Raw genomic sequence first — 11,170 nt, 5'->3', positions numbered from 1 at the left:
GCACAAAGTATACATTTACTGTTGACAAAGATTACAGCAAAAGATTTTAGGTACTAAATTAGAATCAGGATAAGCCTTATACAAAATTAAGAGCACCTATGGTGAAAAATATAATCAAAAACACAATAAAATGGTGCCTGAGTAGATCAGATATCAATAATGGGGTAGAGGTAGATGACATGTACATATAATCACCGCAGTGATAATAGTAGGGAGACACCTAGTCTGAATACCTCATAAAAAATAGATAAAGGGCACAAAGGTTCATAATTGTAATGTCAAATGACTACAGGTAATCGCCTGGTAGAGATTTAGTTTGCTGAAAAAAAGTGGATCCTTAAAGAGAACAAAGTATTGGAGAAAAATTATTTTTATATTTATGATAATCAAAAAAGCATAGATAAATAAACATAAGGGCAGGGCAAATGAATGGAAGGTTTGCAGGAAAATGGGATAAGGGGAGGGAAGGTTCAGAAATTGCTCTAACACTTCTGCTGTTTGTGAACAGAGGGCACAGGTTTACTGCACCTGTTATTCCCAAGAGGTCACCCTACTAGGTACTGAACAGGCTTGTCAGCGCTTAGCTTCCAAGATCGGATGAGATTGGGCGTTGCTGCTGAAATATGGCAGTAATATAGACACTAAGACACAAATGAGAGAGTGTAATAGGTAGTGAGCAACATAAGGTACTTCTGCTGTCCAGTTTCTAGCGCAGATTCTCTGTTGCTGTGGGCATTGCAGAGAGTGGTCTCGCATCTGGATGAGAGGGTACTAAAGATAGAAGTGAGATATACTCAGAATAGGGAGGGCAACCATTCCTTCTGCTGTCCACTGTCTTATAAATTTATAGCGGACAGTGGATGAGAGAGGTGGGTTGAGCTCACCTATTGAAAAAAAGGGGGGAGGAGAAGTGGTAATATAGTGAGATCACAGAGTTTCAAAATAAATAGATTGTAAAATAAAAAAATCATAAAATTAATAATTGAAATGGAGAAAGGAAAATAAACTCAGGCTGCATAGTAATAAGATAGAAATTTACCAAATAAGTGCATAGCCCTGTTATGCAGAAAAGATTCTGAAAAAAAGGATATACATTTAAAGGAAGAACCAAAGAAACCAAAAAATTTTGAAAAATGGTTTAGAAACAGCAGTTAAGGATCAAATTTGCAAACGTAGAGAAAACAATATAGGTTATATATCAATATCAGTTGAATAACATGATAATTGGAGTCCCAATGGGCACATACAATACCAGGGAGTACCCATCCAGCGACAGCACCAGGGGTGAGTGGTCGGACACCCCCGTGCCTCGTAATGAACATCCGCCACACCAGGCAAAAGTTCAGGTGAGACCAGGGCCAGGTTGATTCTGGAAAAGGAGCCGTGCGTACTAGAAAAGCAGGAGTATTGCCGAAGCGTAGGATACAGAGTCCTCCAGACATCTACCCACTGCATGCTATCTAGAAAATCCGCAAACTTAGATCTAGATAAATTCGGGTCGCCCCCGCCCCTTGATCCCGAGGAGTCCTCCATCTGTCCAAAGAGGCATCCAACACATTGTTGAAGTCCCCCAGGCAGATGACAGGAGTGTGGGGGGTGTCAAAGTCAGAAAAATATCACTATGCACACTGCCATATTTGCACCTCATACATGTCCGCGCTGCGCATGCGAGCGCTCTCCCGTGCGTGCGCATACCCGCTGTTACGTGCACCCGCAGGCGCACTGTATGCGTATTTACGGTAGAGTTTCTGTGTGCCCAGCGTGCGACTCAATCGTTACATAATTCAACCATATAATGTATTTTATAAGTTAATATTCCCCTGAGTCCAACAGGTATCAGTGGGTCTCAAATAGCTCTTTGACCTTAGAGATCCCCCAAACAATAGTTTGCATGTTGTGAGGGCTTCACATGGTGTTATGCATAGGTAAGCACGGGAATAGTAATTGAAGATTAATTGTATTCCAAATCAGTATCTTTCCCGCAGACGGAGTACAATAGCCTTTAATTACACTGAGCTTTGAGACTCAATGAGGAGGGCCAACACCTGTGTTTACCAATGGGTTAGGATTTGTCTCCAGAAGAATGATTGCTGAGATGTCATTGTCTCAACTGAGAGTAGACAGTGAGATAGTATTCGCCAAACAATAGCTTCCCACAAGACAGGAATGTGTTGGTCATCACCCATTGTTTTGCATAACCAAGGCCACTGATGCAGCTGGCTCACATGCTGTGAGGGACACACACACCTTGTTGTTGACACACCCCCACAGCTGGAATGAGGGTATGATATACCCACTGGAGATCACAGGGCTCACTCACTCACTCACACAGCTACCTGGCACCCAGCAGCATGGAGGCTACATCCCCAGGACATCCTCCAAACTAAAGGCTAAGTATAGAATTCAAATGGCTAGATAAGGAAATATAGACAGATTGCTTTCTGGTTTAAATAGGATATTGTGGCTTGGTTGTGTGATTGTTGGGTGTTTGTGTGATGGATCTGGGAGTCTGTGATGGTAGCTGGGACATTGGACAGCCTGTGGCATAGCATTTGTGGTGTTTGTTTGCCTATGGTGATTTAGAATAGATTGTGCTGGTTTGTTATAATATATCTTGTTAATCATAAATACCACCATGCAGTTGCGTTTGGGCATGTGCTTGTGGCAATGGCAGGCTGAGATGTGTGGTTGCATTGTGATCTGGTCTTGTGATGAATTTGCTCTGGTTATTGAGATGCTGAAGTTGTTTGGAATGTGAAAGTGAATGGGATGGTTCTAGGAAGTTGGATTGAAATTGTGAAGGGTGATTTAGATGGTTTGGAATTGTAGAATCAGAGCATATGCATTGTTCTGAGGCTTGGACATTTTGGAATAAAATGGAGTCTTGTGTCTTCTGCTATGTGATTGTGGTGTAGTAGAGAGTGCCATGTGTTTGGACCTGCAAAACTAAAATGGCTGCTGCCGGGTGTTTTCCCCTCCCCCTTTCAACCATGTGTTGCAGTCTTCATGGGAGTTTTCTCAAAATGGAGTCTAGCTTCTGTCCCATGCGGTATTGTAGGGTGTGTATATTGGGACAGCCAGTATGGGTAAGGTCAAGTATTTTCTCCACAAAGATTCTCAGCATTGAATAACTGCGCAGCGATTGTTCCTCACATGTGTAAGCTTCTCTGCAATCATATTGTTCTTCTTGTTATTCTGAGCCAATCTCTCTCAATCTCTCTCTCTCTCCTCATCTTTCTCTCTCATTTTCCCTTAAATAGTATTGTATTATATTTCCTGTGTAGTTATCTGGTTAGGTAGTCTATGTTATATTGTAGTGTATGATTTGTATTTGTATTAATTCTTTTTGCAAGTATATCATTCAAAATATATATATGTTAGGCGTTGGACCCTAAGCCCAGGTATCTGTGTATTTCTTATAGTGTTAAGTACTCTCAGAGCGTCGGTGACGCTCAAACAGCTTTTAAGTTAATAAGGTTATACTGTGTTGCATTTACACCATATCACTACACAAAGGGTTTGCTGCATAATACACTGTTTATGGTTTAGATATAAAGGTTTAACATAGTGAGCGTCTGCGCCGCTCGTGATCTCCTCGTGGTCTCGAGCGTCCGCTACGCTGATAACGTAGCATTGCGGTAGTCGCTCACCTATAAGTGTGCCCGATACCAACAGCGTATTCTCGTGAGCGTCTGTATCGCTCGAGCAGCCCGCTCCCGATACAGCGTCCGTTACGCTATAGCGAATCATTACGGTAGTCGGCAGCCAATAGCGTGCCTGCCAGTGATCTCTTGGCCGTGAGCGAACGTAACGCTTGAGCGTCTCGACCACGGCTAAGCGATTGTTACGCAACGTGCGTACCCTTACGGTACTTCATACGTAGTTAGCGTACAGTGTTCTTAGACCTCATAAAGTGTTTTATATACGATAAATATTTAGCTTTATCAATTGGGGGCCGTCCAGTCCTTCACATATCTGCACTAGGTAATATCAGCAGACATTATCCAGCAGCAAAGGGCGGGAGATCATATTCCTCGTAGTGCTGTTTGGATAAGCGTCTGCTTCGCTTAGGTAAAGGGTGCTGAAGGAATCCGGGAACCGGAGGTAAGAGCAAAACGCTAGTGTCTTTTAAAACTGTTTATTTTTCTGTCTTGCACGCACACATATATACCTGCATTTCTTTTTCATTTATGTATTTTCGTATATCACTCTCCTGTCTGCCAGTTTTATAGTTGATAAAAGTGCTAAAAGAGATTTGCCGTTATTTCATAGTTTAAGAATAGAGGTAATATAGTTAAAGTATAGACAAACACACAGTTTTTGCCTGGGAGATAAGGCGAAGTCAGTGTGTTGTGTGGTAGATGATCAAGGATCAATCTACATTGATAAAAGTATAAATTGTGTTACGGTGGATCTTTGCTTTGCGTACACGTGTCTCTAACAAAGACTTGCGTACACAATCCAAAGGCCGACGCACGCAGCATATATTACGCAACGGAGCGTCTGTGTACGCCCACGTAACTCAAACCACAAGTTGATTTTAACAGGCGATAAATAGCGCAACGCGGTAAATAACGCAAAGCGATAAATAGCACAAATTGATTTCAGCTTTCCAAAACTTAGTTTAAATACCTTACTTTACTGTAATACCTCTGGGGAGAGCTATCAGACTACGGGAAATGATTTTTTTCTGATCAGAAAACTATAAGAATGATAGTGGGTTGAAAACGGTATGAGTGTATTGAATCCCGCTTTGTGGACTTTGTGGTCTATGTGATAAAACGGTATTAAATCCCGCTTTGTGGACTTTGTGATCTGTGTGATCTATGAGCACGGCCTGAAGTGAAAACGTGCAACAGAGTGTGATAAAGTTTTCGTTGTATTACGCTCTGGCCAATGATCCTACCATTTATGGGCAACAAGTGTCTATAAGTGGTACGATTGGACCGCACGGTTGTATGTGTGACCAATAACGCAACGTGATATGAGGTCGTATATCCATGCGTAAATCTTGCCCTCATACGTGTTGTAGGGAGCACATGCAAGCGTGATTTGTGTAAAGAAAAAGGAAGGGAATTTTCTCAGGAAAATCTCTAAAGATAGGGCCTGCAACGGCTACATGTGTCTGCTAGAAGGCGGACCGGAGATACCCGGAGCAGAAGAAGTTCAGTGGAAGAGCTTTAAGGATTTCCAACGAAGTTCTGTGTTTGGTGCATTTTAGGAAGTTTTTCTGTGTTAGAAAGGTCCACAATGGCAGCCAAGTGCACAATACAGAGACGGTCGGAGGTCAGGATTCAGACTCCAGAGGCTTGCAGACCCCGAGGGTCTGCTCGGTTAGTAATGTGGAGGAGGTATGGTCCCCACACTGAGACCTTTTGTGATGAATGGACACGAATGACTGCGGGGGATAAGGCACCATTTCCCGGGATAGGTAGTTTTGACTCAGAGGTGTTGCATAATTTAAGGAGAAGGATATGTCTCATTAAATCAGCAAAGAGACGAATCAAGCATTATGATTGTTTACAGATATGGCTACAGGAAAGTGACATGCAGAGAAATGTAACTCACTTACCTAACTTTCATCTTGAGAGGAGAGACATGGCAATGGAGGGGATTGTGGTTGCGGAGAAAAGCACAGGGGTGAACAATAAAAACGCTCTTAGCAACTGTAGTATAGATGATAAGAATAAGTGTAATAAATGTAACAATGCTAATTGTAATACTGTTGAATGTACAACTATTAACCCATGCAAGTCGCACCCTATGTCAAACTTTCCTCAGGAACACCAACAAGAAAGTGAGCCCAGAACGATGTCGGCACCTCTTCCAGAAGCCATCACACAAGACATCCAGGTGGACGCGACCCAATCGGTAAAGACTGTAAACAAACCCCCTAACGGAGGGTCAGGTGAGGTCGTGTCCACAGGTACGTATGGTATTATACATTACGCACAAACAAATGTACCTCATATTGTAGAATCAATTCAGAATGACGTTACTGGACTTAATCCTGTCAGGGTAATTGCAGTACCAAATGGGAAAACTGACTCTTCAGGAGTCACCCCCGTCAGGAACATCGCCATGTACTGCCCCTTTTCCCGAACAGAATTAAGAACAATTCTGTCTGAATTTCCTGATCCCAGGAAAGACTTAGTTGCTTGTCAAAGATACATTAGAGTGCTAGGACACACTGCAGAGCCAAATAACAAAGATTGGAGGACAGTTTTGAGGGCATGTTTACCCCCCGATGTTGATTCATTGAAATTTATCGCTGATTGTAAGCTAGATGAGGAAGTGCCACTAACAAACGAGTATAACCAAGATAATGTAAAAAGAATCAATCTACAGTTGAAAGAATATTTTCCCACAGTAGTAAAATGGAATAAAATCTTTACAATAAAACAAAAAGAAGGTGAATTCGCATCAGAGTATTTTCACCGGGCTCTGCAGGATATGGCTAGGTACACTGGTATAGATGACATTGAAACTAATGTACACCACAGAGAGGTAGCTGTGTCCGTATTAATGAACAACTTAAAAGACACACTAAAAATTAGGGTACAAACTTCCATACCACATTGGAGAGGTATCTCGGTGGCGGCATTAAGAGAGTCCGCTATCGAGCATGACCGAAATATCCAAAGAACCAGGGAAGCGCAGGGAGAGCGGTTGATGGCACTGAACATCCAAGCACTAGAGGATGCATCAAGTCGACCGGAATCCCAGGCCCCTAGCACATGGAGAAAGCCAAGGATTTGTTATCATTGTAGAAGAGAAGGGCATTATGCCAGCAACTGTAATAACCCACATAAAGTCAGACCCCCTAGACCAAGAAATGAGCAAAGTTATAACACACACAATTATAATCAGGGATCACATAGGAAGAATTTTGGGCCACACCCATGATATGTAGTCAGGAAAAGGTGATCATTAGGACTGACGGTAAGCCTGAGGTAACGGTTAATAAATTGGGAGGTCATTCACTGAAGACACAGGAATGACCGGGTGAAAAGTTGTAAATGTATCTGTGAAATGTTTATTTTTCTATCCCCATCTCTGACGATTATTGGTAAGAATTCAAACATTGCATATCCGCTTGGTCCTTGCAGAAGTCTACCAAACCCCAGCATGACCTATCCACCACAATGTATTCTGGCCAGATACAGACAGTGGAATATGGAGGTGCTGGTGGGGAGGGACTGCTCAAGGAAACCATTAGACACGTAGATATGACAGCCTGATAAATCTGACAATGTTTTCTTAATGCTGACCATGTTTTAAAATGTTTGAAAAAAAAAAATGTTTAATTTCTCTTTTCCTATTGGTGTTTATTGTTGAGTTATGTAATATGTATATATGCACATGAATTGTTCTCTATCTCTTTTGTTTTTTTTTTGTTTTCTCTCTCTTCTCACTCATGTTTTCATGGTTTAAAGATGGTATGCCACCCCTCAGTTGGACCAATGGTAATGCCAGATTTTTGCTCCTTACAGAAAGATCGCTGGTTAGGAAGGAATATTGCATCACCAGAATGTTCATTTGGAAGACTGAAGAGACAGCACCTTTTGAGAGGACAGCAGAACAAGAAGAACAACAAGACGAGAGAACTTATTATCGTAACAAGTTCTCTCCCCCACAAACTGTTTTCTTATACCCCCATTACAAACTTCTTCTTTTCTCCTCCTGTAAGATGGACTTGCCCCAAGAGACTGTGATCTGGATTTTCCTGTTGACCATGATGTTGACCAGAGTAGTCTGTTCCGGTGAGAGTATCAGTGAGGTCGTGAAAGGATCCAGAAAGGTCCTGATGATAAAGATGGAGGTGTAAATTTCCAATAGCAACCCAATCACCAAGCAAAGGCGAGTACCGGAAACGATCTAGCAGCCATGTTATTTGTAAACATTTTTCTTTTAAGGATTATTAGCTGAAGAAAACTGTATCTGTAGGCTCTGTGATAATGTCATTAAGGATGGGTGTATTAAGAAATGCCAATCCAGTTTTAATATCCTTATGGACCGGCATCCCTTGAGTGACTATCACTCTTTAGTGGGTAGTGTGCTTAATAAAACAGATTGTTGGGTATGCTCTCAAGTACCTCAAGGTCACAGAAAATCAGGGCTAGTACCATTTCCTTTAACGTTAGGGGAGGTACTTGAGTTAAATGGTGGGAGACCGGTGGACCGGAGGTTTAATATCTCCAGCCCTCCTAGTTTGAAGCTCCACCAATACCATGTGGATAGGTCCCTATTATGTTTCAACATCTCCAATCCCCGAAAACCGGGAAATTGGGAAGTGTCATGGAGTAATCACACCATGACCTTTTCGCATAGAGCAGATAGAATGCCTACAGATACAGAGCTTGTACGCCACATAGCCAGTAGAGGAAAATCTTTCCGGTATAGGTATACCTTAGGAAATAGGATTACTAGAGTTGGAGAGGTATCACCAGGATACTGTGCACTTATCGTACAACCTGATACGTGTACTAAACAGATGGGAGAATTAGGGTTAGGAGATTTCACATGGAAGGTTTGTAATATGGTTATGACATATTCCGTCCCATATGTTCTCCCCGATGATGCATATTTCATATGCGGGAGAAAGGCGTATGAGCGGCTTGCCCCAAACTCTGAAGGATTGTGTTATATTGGAAAAGTACTACCTGAGGTAATGAGTTTGAGGAGTGAGGAAACTGTAATTCCAATGAATTTGAGTTATGACCCAATGGTGGAAACAATGATGTAATGAAAATGCGATTATACGGTCCGTTTCTTTCACTTGTTTTTCCGTTTTCTTCCAAGGTAAAAAGACCCACTTGGACGAGGAATTTGATGAGCCGATATACAGACAACAGATGGATTAAAGAAGAAGTACTGACAACCTTATACACAGATTTTTGATGAACTATGCCATGGATCCCCAGTTTCCCTAGAAAATTTTTAAATTACGCTAGCCCAACACTTTTGTAAATCTATGGACATTGACAGCTTTTGCTCGCACCTTATGAGCAAAAGCACAAAGAAGACTGCAATCAACAGACACCAAACAAGACCTCAATCGACGAATGTTCATTTACCTGACATAGAATACCACCGCATTTACCGTAATTATGTCTTTTCTTCATTTCTACAACCCTCAGGTAATGATACACATAGTCGATAGGGAATACAGGCACAGATATCAGCAATCACATATCTCCCCCATTCATGTATCATCAACTAAAATGTGCTCCCCCATTTTGTTACAACCAAAGCCAAAAAGAGCTCGGTAAAGTTTGACAGCCCATCCACAGACCCGTACCGCGGGATAAGAAGGAATTCAAATGTATACTTCGCAATACCTCGAAGCTTGATTTAAAACACGTACGGCACGATGATACATGACCCCCAAACATGGACTCATACACACATGCTTCTGCTATCTCACTAGGTCATACCCTCTTCACATCTTCTCCTCTCTCCTCCCTTACCCAACCATGTAAATGTATTAACCCCTAACATATATTTTTCTCTTTTTGAAATGTTTTCAGGAAGTGGCAGTTATTATTGACTGCCAAAGGGTGGACTGTCAAAGTCAGAAAAATATCACTATGCACACTGCCATATTTGCACCTCATACATGTCCGCGCTGCGCATGCGAGCGCTCTCCCGTGCGTGCGCATACCCGCTGTTACGTGCACCCGCAGGCGCACTGTATGCGTATTTACGGTAGAGTTTCTGTGTGCCCAGCGTGCGACTCAATCGTTACATAATTCAACCATATAATGTATTTTATAAGTTAATATTCCCCTGAGTCCAACAGGTATCAGTGGGTCTCAAATAGCTCTTTGACCTTAGAGATCCCCCAAACAATAGTTTGCATGTTGTGAGGGCTTCACATGGTGTTATGCATAGGTAAGCACGGGAATAGTAATTGAAGATTAATTGTATTCCAAATCAGTATCTTTCCCGCAGACGGAGTACAATAGCCTTTAATTACACTGAGCTTTGAGACTCAATGAGGAGGGCCAACACCTGTGTTTACCAATGGGTTAGGATTTGTCTCCAGAAGAATGATTGCTGAGATGTCATTGTCTCAACTGAGAGTAGACAGTGAGATAGTATTCGCCAAACAATAGCTTCCCACAAGACAGGAATGTGTTGGTCATCACCCATTGTTTTGCATAACCAAGGCCACTGATGCAGCTGGCTCACATGCTGTGAGGGACACACACACCTTGTTGTTGACACACCCCCACAGCTGGAATGAGGGTATGATATACCCACTGGAGATCACAGGGCTCACTCACTCACTCACTCACTCACTCACTCACTCACTCACTCACTCACACAGCTACCTGGCACCCAGCAGCATGGAGGCTACATCCCCAGGACATCCTCCAAACTAAAGGCTAAGTATAGAATTCAAATGGCTAGATAAGGAAATATAGACAGATTGCTTTCTGGTTTAAATAGGATATTGTGGCTTGGTTGTGTGATTGTTGGGTGTTTGTGTGATGGATCTGGGAGTCTGTGATGGTAGCTGGGACATTGGACAGCCTGTGGCATAGCATTTGTGGTGTTTGTTTGCCTATGGTGATTTAGAATAGATTGTGCTGGTTTGTTATAATATATCTTGTTAATCATAAATACCACCATGCAGTTGCGTTTGGGCATGTGCTTGTGGCAATGGCAGGCTGAGATGTGTGGTTGCATTGTGATCTGGTCTTGTGATGAATTTGCTCTGGTTATTGAGATGCTGAAGTTGTTTGGAATGTGAAAGTGAATGGGATGGTTCTAGGAAGTTGGATTGAAATTGTGAAGGGTGATTTAGATGGTTTGGAATTGTAGAATCAGAGCATATGCATTGTTCTGAGGCTTGGACATTTTGGAATAAAATGGAGTCTTGTGTCTTCTGCTATGTGATTGTGGTGTAGTAGAGAGTGCCATGTGTTTGGACCTGCAAAACTAAAATGGCTGCTGCCGGGTGTTTTCCCCTCCCCCTTTCAACCATGTGTTGCAGTCTTCATGGGAGTTTTCTCAAAATGGAGTCTAGCTTCTGTCCCATGCGGTATTGTAGGGTGTGTATATAGGGACAGCCAGTATGGGTAAGGTCAAGTATTTTCTCCACAAAGATTCTCAGCATTGAATAACTGCGCAGCGATTGTTCCTCACATGTGTAAGCTTCTCT

General features: G+C 42.3%; 1 pseudogene; it reads right to left on the bottom strand.

The window, feature by feature from the left end:
• Positions 1-516: 516 nt before the first annotated feature.
• LOC134930685 (5S ribosomal RNA) lies at positions 517-635 on the bottom strand (annotated as a pseudogene).
• Positions 636-11,170: the final 10,535 nt, after the last annotated feature.

The sequence above is a fragment of the Pseudophryne corroboree genome, chromosome 5 (genome assembly GCF_028390025.1).
Source record: "Pseudophryne corroboree isolate aPseCor3 chromosome 5, aPseCor3.hap2, whole genome shotgun sequence".
Taxonomy (NCBI): domain Eukaryota; kingdom Metazoa; phylum Chordata; class Amphibia; order Anura; family Myobatrachidae; genus Pseudophryne; species Pseudophryne corroboree.
Note: the sequence above shows the minus strand (reverse complement) of the source record. Positions and strands in the feature narration are given on the sequence as shown.